Source organism: Anser anser (assembly GCF_964211835.1).
Source record: "Anser anser genome assembly, chromosome: 11".
Lineage (NCBI taxonomy): Eukaryota > Metazoa > Chordata > Aves > Anseriformes > Anatidae > Anser > Anser anser.
Window position 1 is genome coordinate 15,995,511 of NC_139732.1, and position 15,886 is coordinate 16,011,396.

The window sequence follows — 15,886 nt, forward strand, 5'->3', positions numbered from 1 at the left end:
ATGCTTGGATAATGCAATTTATCCTTTCATGAAATACGAAGCCTGGTTAAAGCCAAAGTTCCCCTAATTAGATAACCTTCAACATGCTTAAGATACAGGTCTTTAACTGAAAATTAAGCATCCTAAAATGAACCTATTGCAGCATCATTGTAGATAACTGAATTTCTTTTGTTTGGTCTCACTAACAATCATTAATACCTTCAAGTTTCAGACTCAAAATGTAATGAGACAAACATTTCAATTACAACTGTTATAAACAGAACTAAGTCACAACAGGAATAAATTTTACTTTAAAAATATTTAAAGCTAAGACATTCTAGATTTGAAAAAAGCAAAATGCAATAGCTATGTAAGAAATCTGCATTAGAAGACTCTACATGCAGTAGATGCCCTTTGAAACGAAATGTGACAAAAAAAAAAAAGCCATGCTGTTAGATTATGGGTTTGTTATAGGTGATTTTTTCAGATATCGTTTGTTATAATTACATTTTCAGTAACTCTTGATAAACAGTAGAGAATGAAAAACACTTAGAAAATGTGTTTACATGTTAAGATTCTTGACTGACTTTTAATAAGCTATAATTATTCCCTCTATGAAAAAGGAAACAATAACCCTTTTTTGGGTCAGCAGAAACCTCAGAAACATACCAAAATGTTTTTCTCTCTCTCAGATATAATGATAATGTCAAAAGAGAGACTTAGAGATGACTTATCCATTTCACAGCCAGCAAATATATTACAAAGAAGCTTTCTGATAAGGAACTATTTCTATTTAGGAAATCATCTGTTTAAAAAGGAGACAGTGCTGCAGAAGTCATATGCAAATTCACCTCCACCTCCACACACACACACACGTCTCCTTCTGATCATGTGAGTTCAGTCTTTATTCAGAACTGGCTTTTCATATTACAGGAATAAGAACATAGCGACAAAATGAAGATCTTAATCTCTATGGCAAAGGCAGATACCTTCAAAACATTAAACCATGCAGTTCACTGTAAGCCACTTCCCTTCTTCCAAAATCAGCCAAATACTATCTCAAATTCACCATTTTCATTCCTAATTCCCTGCTATGGTTTTGGGCTCATGGAGACATGATTATGTTGAATTCATTTTCTATTCGGCTTTTCACTACAATGTTTTGACCATGTATGATTATACAGCACTCTGAGAGCAGAGAAAATTACTGGTAATTTAGGAAGAAATTCTACAACGAAGGCTGCAAGAACATACTCTTCAATTTAAAAGGAATTCACAGAACATGCTTGTTTGTGCTGGCTGTAAGTGCTGCTTAAACCTACCATAGCCAGATTTATCATTCAAATAAATATCATTTTATATCTTTGTCGTTCTCTCACTCTCCTGAGAATTTAAGTCATCTTGCAGAAATCTTTCTATAACCACTGAATACATAATCCTACCATTCATCCAATTATACATACAGCAGCAGGAAGGGAAATCAAATAATATGTTAGTACTGTGATGAAACACTGTGTTAAAAAATAAATTTTAAATAAATTTATTAAACTCAGACACTGGCTTGGTGTTAGTTCACTGAGTTTCTCCAAAACAGGAGAAAACAGTGATCCTCCTTGGGAATATTTTATTATATTAATTTTTGATAGAAAATGTTCATTCACAGAGAAAACAGAATTAAACCAATGTTTCTGTTAACCCGTGATTATCTGTTATATGTACTTGAACTGCAGATAGACCTTTATGCTAGCTTCTGTTTTAATTAATTCATTTTCTACTCCTTCAGTATTATTCCTATCTAAAATTTATTTATTATTTACTTTCAGCTACTCTGCTATAACTTTCCCAATTATTTTATAGACCAAATTCTTACTTCTTTAGACCTGCTTTTAAACCTACTTTTATCCTTTTATCTATGGACTTTTTTTTTTTTTTTTTTTGTAACTAGAAATGCTTTTTATAGAATAGATAAAGCCCAACGACACAATTTTTCTACCATCTATTGTTTGTCAACCTTGTTGATTATGATACACAGAGGATGTTAGGGGTCAGGTCACAGCTAAATTAAGACATAAAGGGGCCTATTTCATCCACCTGCACTTCCGTGCTTCTAAACATTTTTAAAAAAGTAGCTAGAAGACGAGAGATGTATGGCTAGCCCAGATATATCCTGATGCTTCGTTGGCTTTTCTCTATTCTCCAAAAAGTGTAACAGTTAAGAAAAAACAAAACCCGCAACCTGAACTGCAGAACACAACAGAAAGTGTGGATTTCAATGTGAATTTAATAGGTAGATGAAACTGAATAAAATAACAGGTTGCAGACAGAATGATCCACCTGGTAGCATAACATGATTTACCTCTGACCATGCAAGAATATGGTAGGAAAAAGTAAGTGGGTATAGTTTTGATACTTGGTGTAACAGCTCATTCACTAATTCCAGCTCTTCAACTTCCCAGTCTTTCTGGCCTTGAAGGCTGCAGGAAGGTGCATGTCATTGCATATCTCCGGAAACATCTCCAAAGGCCGCACTAGAAACTAAGAAGGCTCCCTCCAAACCATGGAGGTTTCCTTTCTGTGGAAACCTGTGGAAACCACAGGTTTCCTTTCTGTGGAAACCACAGCTTGTGGGTAGATGGAAAGCACTCATGTCTTCCCCAAATATGGCCACAATAGTCATCTCTTAAGTTTTAGCCTCCACATTTCAGTTATTAACATATTTTACAAGCTTGCATATTACCTAACACTTTAGTTAAGCAAATAAAAGTACCTCATTTCTTCTGGAATGCACAGAGTAGCTTTACTATTCTACATACTTACAGCTCAGACATCATTCTGTTTTCAGCAACATTTATCTTATTTCTGTTACTGATCTGCTATAGGAACAAACCCTTCTGCAATTTCAGATCTCTGTTGCCAGCATAATATGTGATACATAAACTAGAATTACTGTTCTGTATTGTAATAATCTTTGAAGCTAAAATAATTGGCAAGAACAATAAAAATCTGAAAATGAACAGAAGCCTTCATTTGCAGTCCACGTGTTGTTCTGATCACAGAATAGGAATCATCAGAATATTCTTATCTCCACTCCGTAGGAAAGGAAGGATCAGTGCCACCAGATGAGCATGAGAGAGAGAGAGCAGTACATAAACTCCATGAGGTGAAGGTAATTAATGGGTCAATTAAAAAGCAAACAGGGCCACACAGAAAACAGACATACTTCACTGAAATGTTAGCCTCAGGGTTGGTTTTCTTTTTTTTTTTTTTCTTTCTTTGCGAGATCTAGATTAAAGCATTTATACTGTAAAGGATATTATATTAACATTAAAATATGTACATAAAAGCCTTGGTGAATCTAAAACACATAGCATTACTTAAATACTATAAAGTAAAAGTTAAAACAGTATTTACCGTCTGAGTGAGCAGTACTTTCAAAGCAGACTCACAGCTTTCTGAATTCACTCCAGATAACAGTTCACTCGTGTTCCTTTATGCTAGAAGACACAGGGAAGATAAATAAATAGGACTGCCTCCAAATGACTGTTCTCTTCCTTAGCCTCATTTTTTTTTTCAGATACACTCTTTGTATATTCTTGGGTATATTCAAGTGTGCTTTGACATTACTAGGTGGTATCAACATTCAATCCATTTTCTGTAGCACAACTACACAAGCATTAGGAAATATTAGAAAGCTTATCATTTTGGCGACCTGTGTTTCATTTTATACCCTGATGCTTTGAGGTTAAAGATGCCAATTACAACAGCTTCTAAATGCCTTCACAGGGGGATAGTATTTCGTTGCCTAGTAGCAATGGCAGTAAGTATCTGATGCTGCATTTGGATGTCAGTATACTTCTGTCATGCTAAAACTATAATAATGGATCTGTAGTGATATCTGCACAGCTAACGACTTTTGGTTGATATTAGGGACCTCACTTATACAAGTGAGGCAGCAAATTTTCTCCTCTGCTTATTTCCATTGACTTGTTTTTAGACTTTGGTTTCGGATGAACTCCAAAAGAGGGACAGAATTTGTGATGATAAACTTCCACAACTCCCTATTTGTGCAGTAGGATTCTCAAATACAGTTATAACAGTGAAATCTTTTTTCCTCCCTAGCTTCAATGTCTGAGGAATGAAGTTACAAGGACACAAACCACCTGGTGCAGCAAACATAGTGTCCTTAAGAAATGTACGCTACAAGTCATTTGCAAACACATATTTACCACATCCCTTCCCATTATTTCCTACCTTCACTCCAATTCTTTGCTGCCACCATTTTTGTGAAGAGCACAGAGCTGTTGTTCAACTCCTAGCCCTTCTTTACAAGGCTGAGGAAAACAGAATGGGGCCAGGATACAGGGAGGTAATCCCTAGAAGATGTGGAATGTTTAACCAAAATGTGGTGCTCCAGTAATGAACATACTTGAACTGCTAGGCAGTCTTCCAATGCAGCCTATATCTACTGTGGTGCAAGGGTAAGCTGCTGCTGAGTAGGAAAGGCCCACTTATCCTACTTGTTTTCCCCGTTTGTTTTTAAGCCCATACACATTAGGAACACTATAATATTCAGAAAATAAATGAGCACTTGTGTTTTTCCAACATACTTCTCACTATTCATATTGAGCAAGTGTGTACAAAATCCTAGGGCTCATGAAGGGCAGTGTCCAACATTCCCCATCTGAGCAACGTTTCTACTTAACAATCCCAGTCGGAAGTTTTTGCATGAGCAAAGGCTGAGGAATGAATCCAAACAAATAGCCATAAGCACAGAGAGGTTTCAATTATAATCTTGTTTAAAGAAAAAGAAAACAAAACCTTCTCAAAGATGTTAGTTTTCTTGCTATAGATAATGCCCGTAAAAGAGAACTAGCAACACAAAACACTGTTACATAATGCTTAATACATGGAGGGTCAGCTGAGGTATTAATCAGCAAATTTGGGACACTTCCTAAGCAGTGACCATACGCACAAAAGTAAGACTGCAGATATTTAAAGATTTGCATTTTTATACAAAGAGGTGGCCTTTCAAAGCTGCTCTAAGAAGTACTCCCAGGTCAATTTCAGTCAATGATGCTTGAAGAAATTAAAATTGTACTCCAACATTATGTAGCGTGGGGAACGTTTATTTTTATTTATGTGAAGTTACTTAGCCAGAGTTGGGGAAGGCAAGGTATAAGCATCTGTGGTTCACCAAACCTTGCTGCCATGTGATGCAAGGTGCTGTGATGCAAACAACATCTCCTTGTGAAATTTAATCATATGGTTGTGCTGTGTAACTGAATACATCATGTGTCCCACATTATTCACAGGACTAAGTCTGGTAGCTGTCATATGTCCAACTGTCAGCTTTCAATAAGCAATATGCTCTATTGCTAGACCCACTGAAACAAGTGCTAATTCAGCTTCAGTTTGGCTATGCAGAATAAGACTCCTACAAATGTTAGTGCAAATGTCTGTTACCTCTAGAGGTCAAAGGGAGGAAAAGAAAAGCAGAGAACAGCCTCACTTTTTCATGTTATTTTATAATTCATCTTCTTCAAAGGCATCCAGGCACTAGCAAGCAATTTATTCTACTAGTGAATTGTCCGATCCTTATCTTTTGGCAAGTAATAGGTAGGATGGGCTAAGAGATTTATTTAAAGTAGATACCATAACTGGATTTAAAAGTCACTGCTCTAGTTATAATTTCTAAAGCTCATTATTAAATAAAATATTACCACTTTTTAATCAGAAAGTAATCATTTGGAAAAAAAATCAAGAATTTCAGTTTTGCGTATTTACACTAGATAGCTAATACGTTTTCAAAACCAAAAATACTCCTGCAGTACTTTTTACTAAACATGCTGTTGTGCATTTTGAGAGAGAGAGAAACAGTCTTCAAAGGAATTTATTTCTAGATGTTAATCGCTGTGAAACTACAGTTAAAAAATTTGTTTTAAACCAGACCTTATTTGGTGTTTTTATGCCAGTATTTTTTAACAAGACAAAATCTGTGGTAACCTGTATTCATTCCTGTGATTTGTTCAATACGCTAGCACATTTTCATTCAGCGAAGAGCCCTTTAAGATTTTACTGTAGTATATAAATTCTAGTTTTCCTGTAAGGGTGGACCTTTAAAGAAGAAAACGAGTACAGTTCACAGAAAGGAGTTTTCAGCTGCATTACAGACAGCTGAGAGAATGCCTTATGGAGCCAGATTCATTGTATTAAGAAAAAGCTGCTCAGTGTAAACGCAATTGCACAGCAACTCAGTAAGTTTTCTACTCATTTTTTAACCAGAATGTAGTCAGGATTGCAACGTTGGCTTCATGAATATTCATTTAGGCAAATGATGTAACAGGCCTCTTGTTTGACCAAAAGGGCTGCTTTTACAAGAATACAAAGGTCAGTTGAGCTAAATTGCCCCAGAGGACGAGTGTGAGAAGGTTTCAAAACCATGACCTGATAACATTAAGTTCTTAAAAGTTTAACATTTAGATGTTGTGTTTAACACCCCTTTCATTGCTGTCCATTGCTTTCCACAGACTCAGAGGCATGAAGCATCGACAACACATACCAGTACCTCATGCGCCAACATGAGAGGCCTCCAGGTTGCCATCAGGGTACTGTAAAACATGACAGCTGTACTGTATCCCTTTCACCTCTGCAAGTAACTACATTCATGTTTCAGGAAGAAACATGACCTCCCCAGGCAGAATACTCTTAACAGTAATAAAAATAAAATCTATTTTAGCAGACAAGAACCACTCTTTTGGTGACAGGAGGTTTCTCTGTAAGCACTGGGCCAGAGTCTCAGCTAGATCATGTCAGAGGCATCAGCACTGAAGCTGATACTGGGCAGGAACCTCTCTCTGTATTAGAGAGGAGCCCTGGTTCCACTCCAGCACTACTTCAACAGCATGAAACGAACTGAAAACAGAAGTTTATTTAGTAACCTAGGACTTCAGAAGCCATCCAAGGTTAACGACAGAAAAATCACCTCACCTGCAGATAAAACACTAATGCAGACAATGGTCTTAATATTTAGAAGGGTAACAATTTCTCATGATTCATCATCTTTCTGTAATCATTAATTCTTCGAACTAAACTATGATTTGAACCAGGTCAGGTGACAGACAGCCCTAATTTAAACAATCTCAGGACATCGGAAGGAGAAGTTGAAAAAGCTAGCAGCATCTGCCTGCTCCTCTGGGTAATGGGGCCTGTGACAGGACCTGGAGGCCCACCACTGACAGGAGGCCGCCCACACTTCACACTGCAATCCCCCTCCACACATACCCACAAAGAGGCTTTACAACTCCACAAAGTCTGGCTAAATGGAGGCATATACTAGAGCATCCAGAGGGAAAACTCAGGGAAGTGCAGCTAGAAGGCTGTTTATATACAACTCTACTCTGGGCCCCTGCAGCGCAGTCTGTGGATTCCACTGGTAACAGGGATTTCCTCAGTTAGCAGAAAATATTTCCAAATGCCCAGGGAAAGCTCTTCTTACACGTACTCCCCCCCCCCCCCCCACTTTGCACTTGCCCCTCTCTGCGTGAAGGCCCCAGCTTGCCATGTACTCAGTATTTCCCTCAGGAAAGAGCCACCTTCCCTCATAGCAGCTGCTCACTAAGGGAGCATAAGCGACACACAAACACAGCAATCATTGTCTACGCTTCCTTTCCAGTGTCTTCTTGGTTTATGTGGCCCTTTAGTCAGGGACCATGTCTAAGGCATGTTTATGTAAATACTTGATCTTGCACTAGATCATGAATCTAGCAAAAGTGACGTGCAGAAAGGCAAGGCAAGGGAGCATAATAGGCCACACAGGCCTCAGATCTGAGCAGGAGTCTGGTACTGGGATTTTTAATTCCCAAACAAAAGCAGAGAAGCAAACGCCAGTCATTATATATACACATGGTTTTAAATATTGAGTAACCTTGTGGATTTTGGAGGGGGGAAAATTGAGTGTACAACTCTGGGAGGAACACCAGCTGCAGGAAGGGTTTAACTGTTCCTCATCAGGTAGCATTTGTGCTCCTTACAGCTCAGAGAAAGGAATTGGTAAGTGTGGTTGAGTTACTAGAAGTGAAATGAGGTTAAAGAAAGTCCAGACCCTCCGTCACCCTACAATCATCTTTTGGCTGTGTCCACACTCACTGCCCCACATCACTTGTCTGCAGCATTCCATAGCTGCATGGTTGTTAAACTGTTTTGTGTCTTGCTCCCTTATTGTCTGTTTCTATGCATTTTTCTTCCCTGTCAGAAGGTATTCTCCTTTCCTGTACCTCAATAGTATCTCCTTTTAGAGAGTTTTCACAGTTACACCTCATTCTAAAAACCTAAAGAACATCACATATTTTAATCCAAACAATTAACACACCACCTGAATATCTGCAGTATGATACAGCTCCATACTACGATCTTAAGCAGAACTGAAAAATTATTTCAATGTCAATAGAACACAACCCGCCTATGGTTTATCCTCAGGTTACCAAGGATAGCATGAAATATTCTCAGGCATGACCATGCAAACTGTCCTTTAAAAGCCTCTTATTTTAACGAAAAGTAAGGAAATAACTCTGCATAGACATCTATAGGTCTCTGACTGCCCTCTACAATTTACTCCAGTCAACAGAAGATAAGCAGATGACTATAAAACTGTCTTGGTAGCAAAATACCTACAATTTTCCTGATCAATATTTGCCCTGTAGTCTGGACAGAATCTAAAAATCTGACAGTTCAATGGACTTTAAGGTGATGAGTAACCACTTGCAAGAAAACAAGCAGTCAATATTAAAATTTCATTTTAAAAGACTGTGTCCTAACCATTTTATAAGGCAGCCAGCAAAACATACAATTTCTTGACTAATCTAAAAAAACTCCTAACAACATCCATGGATACTCAATCTTGCTGTCTGAGCAGTTGGGCGCGCAATGATTCATTAAGGTCTTGTGGAACCTCTGAAATAAAGCAGTTTCTCTCACCCAGCTTGGCTTCATTTGTAACCTCAGATGGAGAGCTTGAGGTATTACATAGCTTTTAATGCAGAGCTCTTTTGCTTCAGTGTGCTCCAACCACTGCCACCCAAGAGTATGTATCCCATTCAGTGTGGCAATGGCAATAATTTTCTCTTTCAGATGTGTTGTTACAGCAACAGAAGATAAAAGTAATGGGAAACTACAGGAAGATACCATGCATAATGAGATAATGCCACAGTGAAGAAAACTCCTACTGCAGATTCTATTTATGGAGAAGCTAGTTTTGAAAATATTTGTTGTGTGTTCTGTTGTTTCTTCTTTTCTCCTCTAGATGCAAGTTAACTATAATACTTATTTGCAATGCTTGCAGTGAGCTGGGCTCTTTCTATTTGGTGCTATATGATATGGACTATTTACCACAAGCAACATGCAAACTACAATATATATAAATCAAATTCTTAAATTTCTCCAGCACCACTTTCTTCCTCTTCCTAATCCATTTCTCAGGAGGCATGGTAGCTTTAAAATGTACTCAGGAAAACACATAACCAACTGATTTTACATTGAACAAAAAGGAATTAAATGATTTACTGCAACTTACATTTGCTTGCCAAAATTATCAAAATTGCATGCTCCTATCTTGTCCATTTTAACTGGAGAGCTGTTTTGATTTTCATAAATTTGAGGTAGCATTATGCTTAGCACATGAATATGTGACAAAATAGAAGTGAATAGAAGTGAAAACTATCATCATAATAAACCAGAATACAACACGAGAGTTTATACACTATTGTTTCTTTATAGCTTCTTTCTGTCCTGGATTCTTACGAAGATTCATAGCTGTACTTACACATGGAGGAACATATTTTAGTTTGTCATAACTAAACCATCAGTTTAGGTTTGTTTGTTTGTTTTACATGGAGAATGTAGAATAGAACTGGAACATTTCCCAGAAAGTTTTTAGGACCTGACACTAGAAACATAAAAAAGAACCTTATGACTTTGTTGATTAATCATAAAATACTTTGGGAATTACGTCTCTGCAAGATGCTAAACCAGTGGTAGAGTTAAAGGCTGACTGAAGCTTATGAAACTGTACTCAGACTGAAAACAAAACGCTGAAAACTTTTGAGTACTTTCATGAATACAGAAGAGCCAAAATTGGTTGGTAAAGAAACAGACTACCAATTACTTGAAGCTACATTAGAGAATCCACTGTGCAAAACACCACCTACACATCAACAGAGGATTACAAAATTGTAGGAGCATTTGTCAAATATGAAATAGTTCCCTAGCAAGTGACTTCTTGTAGTGGACATACTTTCAAGAGCACTTGTAAACACAGGAATGAAGGATACATAGAGCTTGAAACGAGTATAACAAAAATAATACACTACTCACTCCTAAAATGTGAAAAGATGACATAGGAAGGAAAACATTTCAGAGGGCAAGATGAGGTGATCTTGATAAACTGAAGAAACACACAAACCTGTAAGGTGCAATATTACATAGAAAAGTGTGAAGTACTGGATTTAGGTAAAATAATCAGCTATATGGAGTATCAAGAACAACTCTCTGAGCAGCATTTAATAAAATCTGAGAATACAGCAATCAAGAAACTAAATCAGAATCAGCATTATCCCATAATTACTAGATCAGTAACATTTTATGCAACTCATTTGAAGCAATCCTCCTACTTTATCCAGCATTCTTGACATCCAGTGAAAAAGAGTAGTTAATCAACTGGAAAGAATCTAAAGGAGACAATAAGAATAACTGGAGGTCTAGAAAATAATAATTTATTAATCTTGGGAAAGATTGAAATAGTACATCTATTAATCCAGAGAAACAAATTACTGAAATCAGACCTTAAGAAAACCTTGAAATATGTAGGAAGCAGCTGCAAAAAAAGATGGTAAAAACCTGAGTTTTGGGTCCACACAGTTTTAAATATTAATGTTCATAAATTACAATAAGGGAGAATAAATCCATACTTTAGAGGGGAAAAAAAACAACATAAAAATCCGGATAGCTGAGTATGGGTATTCTTATATAAATGTGTTGAGTCTTCACCATTGAAGATTTTTTTTTTTTCAAGATGCGATTTATTAAAAGCAATATGTATTTTTGTGAAATAAAAGTCTGCCATAGCTACTAATATTACTCTTGAGCAAAGGAAGGAACCTAATGATCTCTCCAAGTGTTGCCAGATTTTATTTTTACTATCCCATGGTTCTAAAAGAGGGGAAAAAAAATATTTGGATGATGAAGTGACCAATAAGAATGTCCTGGTATACTAAAAAACAATCAAACAAAAAACACTTAGGAGAATGACAGAGACAACATAAATCTCTTGACAATTCCACTTCATGTAATGCATTTAATACTAATTTATCTGCTTTACAGCCTTTTCAAATGAGACAAAAAAATCAAGTGTTTTTTTGCATGTTTATGAGAAAGCTTTTTACGCTTATGCTCTATAAAAATTGTTATGTTTCACTATTTAATAAAACTAACTTTTTTCACTTCTGGAATGCTTAAACAGAAGGATTACATGGGCTTTTTTATGATTTATGATCATGACATCTAAATATACAACATTGGAGGATGTTAATCTCAAAATCTCGAAAATTGGCTGAAATCCTAGATCACAGAAAAAAAAAAAAGAGGGATTAACAGTGCAGAAGTTGACATGAAAAACATCAGCATTATTTGTGTACTTTGTAACACACAAAGACACGATAGTCCTTCAACAGTAACAGCTTCAAATGTCTGGTCTTTTAAGATTTAAGTAAATGCTTCCTTGGTAAATGTATATAGAATAAAAAAAACAATTTCATTTTTGATATGTCTTCAAATACATACAGGTCATACTGTCTTGAACTCTTAATACAAAACACTGTTCTTTACTAAACGTGCCTCCTGATACAGCATTTTCAGAACTAAAAAGAAGGTATATTATTATTTTGGCCCTTATTTCACTTCCAGAAAGTAAAAATTAAAACATAATATTGTGTTTTTTGATAATAAAACTAAATATAAATAAAATATAATAATAAAATAATAATAAAATATAATAGTATAATAATAATAATAAATAAAATATAATAAAAATAAAGTCTGATAAGATTATGCCTTATTTACTCTTTCTGTTCAGAAAACTGCAAATGACTTCTCAGATTCAGGTTTGCAAACTCTTTTCTCTATGTTAAACACTTGCAACCCATTCCTAAATCCTGAAGTATCTGCATGTTGTGGATGAATTTTGGCAATTTATGAATAAAAATTAATACAGCTAGACATGTATGCCCAAATAAGCATAAGTGTGGTGAACTTAAATTAGACAACATTATACTACCTGGAATTGTATTGCTTTGTCATGTTATTTGTAGTGTCATCTTCAAAGCAAAGAAGGGAAACAAAACAAACAAAGCTTTTCTACCTGTGAGCTGTGAAAAACACAGAAAGAAAAGGCTTTATATTGTTCAAGTCATTACATTTGCAGATGTAGCAGTTTGACAGAATTTGCTAAATCATCAGAAACAAAGCATGGTTAAAAAAATACAAAACAAACAAACAACAACAAAAACAGAGCCACACCACCATCAAATGTAATTACATTATTTTTAAAAACCAAGGTTTACTGAAGCATCCTTAACACTCATACAATTTTCAAATTCATTCTTATGAACAGATAAGACAGAAAACCAGTTACTCAGTGTAGACTCAGGTCCTTTGATTTGATAATAAAAACATAGGTACTTTAAGGCCTTTTATTGGTGTTTTTTGTTGTTGTTGTTTTTTAACTGAGCAATACATTAAATAATAGTTCAGATGTTTCTGAGTTCTGTGAGAAGAAATGGGTAGAGATAGTACTGTAACTATAAGCATCCTAACAAGCTAAATGGTGCCTCTTTTAAGTTCTTTCTTTTTTTTTTTTTTTCCCCTTCACAAAAGCTTCTGAATTGTTTTTCATTTTTCTTCCTTTATATGAACAGGTTTCTTAGTTCATTATTTTCATGTTCTTTCTCAGTTTTTGGATACTGCTGCTTTCTTACATTTAAGCAGGTGAATTATTTGCAAAAAAGTTTTCTCACTCTAGCTTTGCACACACAGATTTGAATTTCTAGTATTTCTGTACAGTTATGGCCTTAGCAAAGTGTGACACCTCAGTAAGAGGACATTGGATGTATTTTAATTCAACAGCTTCTCTTTTGCATTGGAATCTGTTTTGCTGAAATTTTGACAGAATCACAGAACATATTGGAAGGGATCTCTGGAGAGTTCTAGTGCAACCTTCCCGCTGAAACCAGCTAGTGATGCTCAAATCAGGGCCGCCTTCAAAGTCTTCCAAGAATGGGGTTTCCACAGCTTCAGTTTTATTTCCAGCCCTTTGCCACGGTCACAGTAATCATGAGAGCTTGTGCAGTAACCTGTTTCCATATAAAAACAAGTATGCTGTCTTTAGCAATGAGAGGTGTTTTTTACTCTCAAAATCATTTCCACACAATTCTTCCACCTGAATAAGATGACAGTTACAAAATTAGCTATTTTCTTTAGCTCTAATTTTATTCAACTTCAGCACATCTTGTCTCAAGTGGTGAAATCATAAGTTTGGGATGCATTTTATGCAGTCTTCAAGTCCTTCTTGGCTCAGAAACCTGGCTTTCAGGGCTTTAAAGACTAATTGAAAGTTTGCCAAAAAATGGGAAAAAAAAAAAAAAGCAAGCTGTGCTGCTAGTGCTGTCCCAGAATGTTCTGTTTCACTGCTGTGTCCGATTTCTAATTTCTGATATAATACATACACTGCCTAATTCAAAACAAAGCTTAAGGACAAGAAAAGACACTAGCAGAATTTGATTGCTTTTAGCTGTCATCTCAAGCTTGTACACTGAGTCTTTTCCCCTTGATAATCACAGACATTAAAATACAAAATAAAAATAGGCTAGACAATGTCAATGTCCCTGAAGTCAGACATAAGCAGGTGATATTGCACAATTCATCTGGTTTCCCTGTTTTTCCCCCTTGTAAGGTGACCAAAGATATTAACCTTCAGAATTTTACTGGAACTTAGCAGCAAAAGCTATTTGGAGAGCTAAGCTATTTTATACCCTATAAGGCTGCTGAATATCATTAAATGGCATTTTTTTTTAATAGTTAATAAATCTGATTATCTTTGCTGAACTTAAAGACTTGAAAGTGAAACAGTTTATGAATCAAATCAGCAAATACACTCATCCTCTTTGTCCTTTACAGATTTCCCCCTCTTTGTAGCAAGTCAAATCGACGATTAAGGACAGATTTTAAACTCCTCACATTTCACTCTAAATGAGGTTTGAACTACAGCTTCTTGTGGGGATGATAAAGTCACCATAAATGGTTCATCTTGCCATACTGTTTTTCTTTATGCTATTTCTATTAACATTATATTAACATAATGCTGTAAAATCAAACCTGGAGAATTCAAAAAAAATTCCAGACAAAAAAAATCAAAACGGTTCTGCAATGGAAAGAGAATATTCTATTCCTTTTACACATGCCTATTGTAAGCTGATTTCTCTTCCTCAACATACAAAAAGAGTAACTTTTTAAAAAACTATTAAATTATCTGAGGATTTTCATTTCATTACTTTTTTTTTTTTTTTGAGCAGGGTTTACACTACTCTATTTCACATTGATTTGACACAAAAAGAGAGCACTCCCATGTAAACGATGTGAAGATAACATTGATGCAAGTTAATTTCTTAAACCACTCGAGCTAGATTTCCAAGAGCACAACTGTCTAAATTCAGCATTTTAATCTGCATGCACAAAATGGAACAAGTTTTAGTTCTGCAGGTCATTGATTTGATGTGTCTCTATGCTTCCTATAAATTCATCAAATTCCTCTTCTAAACCAAAGGAAGCTTTTCATGTTTCCTGGAAATATGCAATTAAAAATAAATGATCTGGGGAAAAGCTGTTTGGATTGTGAATATGACAAAGCATTACAAGCTAAACTGTGACTCTTTGATGGTGAAGTGTTCAAAAATAAACAGCTTCAGCTATTTGTTCAAATCGTTTTCAACATTCCAAACTGAGTTTTAAGACTAGAATATTTTACATGTTATTCAAATTTCAAATGTGCTTAGTAAGAACAAACAGAACAGTTCCAACCTTTAATGAATGAACAATTAGTCTTGTTACATGTATTGTATTTGATAAGCACTAGTTTGAATTTCTGATGGAGTTAGACTGTGCAGAATATGAACTAAACAGTGTTGAAACAACATCAGTTCAATTTAATGTTTCTTTGCCTCTTGTTTTTATACATTCAAACTGCTCCTTAGTTTAGTACAGGTAGGAAGACTTGAAAAAAAAAAAGGAAACATTCACACTGAAGATATTTGAGGTAGGAATTAAGAACTCAGAGAGATGTTTCAGGTTATTAGCTTCAGAATAAAAATCTGAGGAATGGAGCAATGGAGAAGGGGGAGAGGGGGAAGAGAGATTTACAAATACACACTAAGAGCAATATAGTGTTACAGGAGATTTTAAAAAACCCAGGGAAATGCTTAGCTAGACTGTAAATAATCATTCTGCCCTGTCAGGGGAAGTGACAAGGTTACCTTACCTAAAATGTCTTTTCCATTGCTAAGCTTCACAATTCTGTGCCTAAGCTAAACTATTTCTCCCCTCAAATTATCTGCACTAATTCCTAAGAAAAATGAATTTTCTGTGAAATGTTCAACATGTCAATTTTGCACTTTTCTTGAGGGCAATGACATAGCAACCCTGATAACTGGAATTCATGGGGACTTAACACATTTTGTTATGTCTTTCTCCATATCTGTTCCTTTTGGCACTGAAGGCTTCAGAATATACTTTCAGCTGTATTGTGAGTTTGTTACCCAACTGTGCTTCCCATTGTCAGCTGCTTTTCACAAGTCAGATCCCACCA

General features: G+C 35.7%; 1 protein-coding gene across 3 annotated transcripts in view; it reads right to left on the bottom strand.

The window, feature by feature from the left end:
- LOC310879844 (uncharacterized protein) overlaps positions 1-15,886 on the bottom strand; it is a 796,982-nt gene that overhangs the window by 355,928 nt on the left and 425,168 nt on the right. For all 3 annotated transcript variants that reach the window (XR_014571147.1, XR_014571148.1, XM_083794781.1), the window contains exon 4: positions 3,391-3,473. The gene's annotated coding sequence lies outside the window, so the exon portion shown is untranslated. The remainder of the gene's footprint in view (positions 1-3,390; positions 3,474-15,886) is intronic.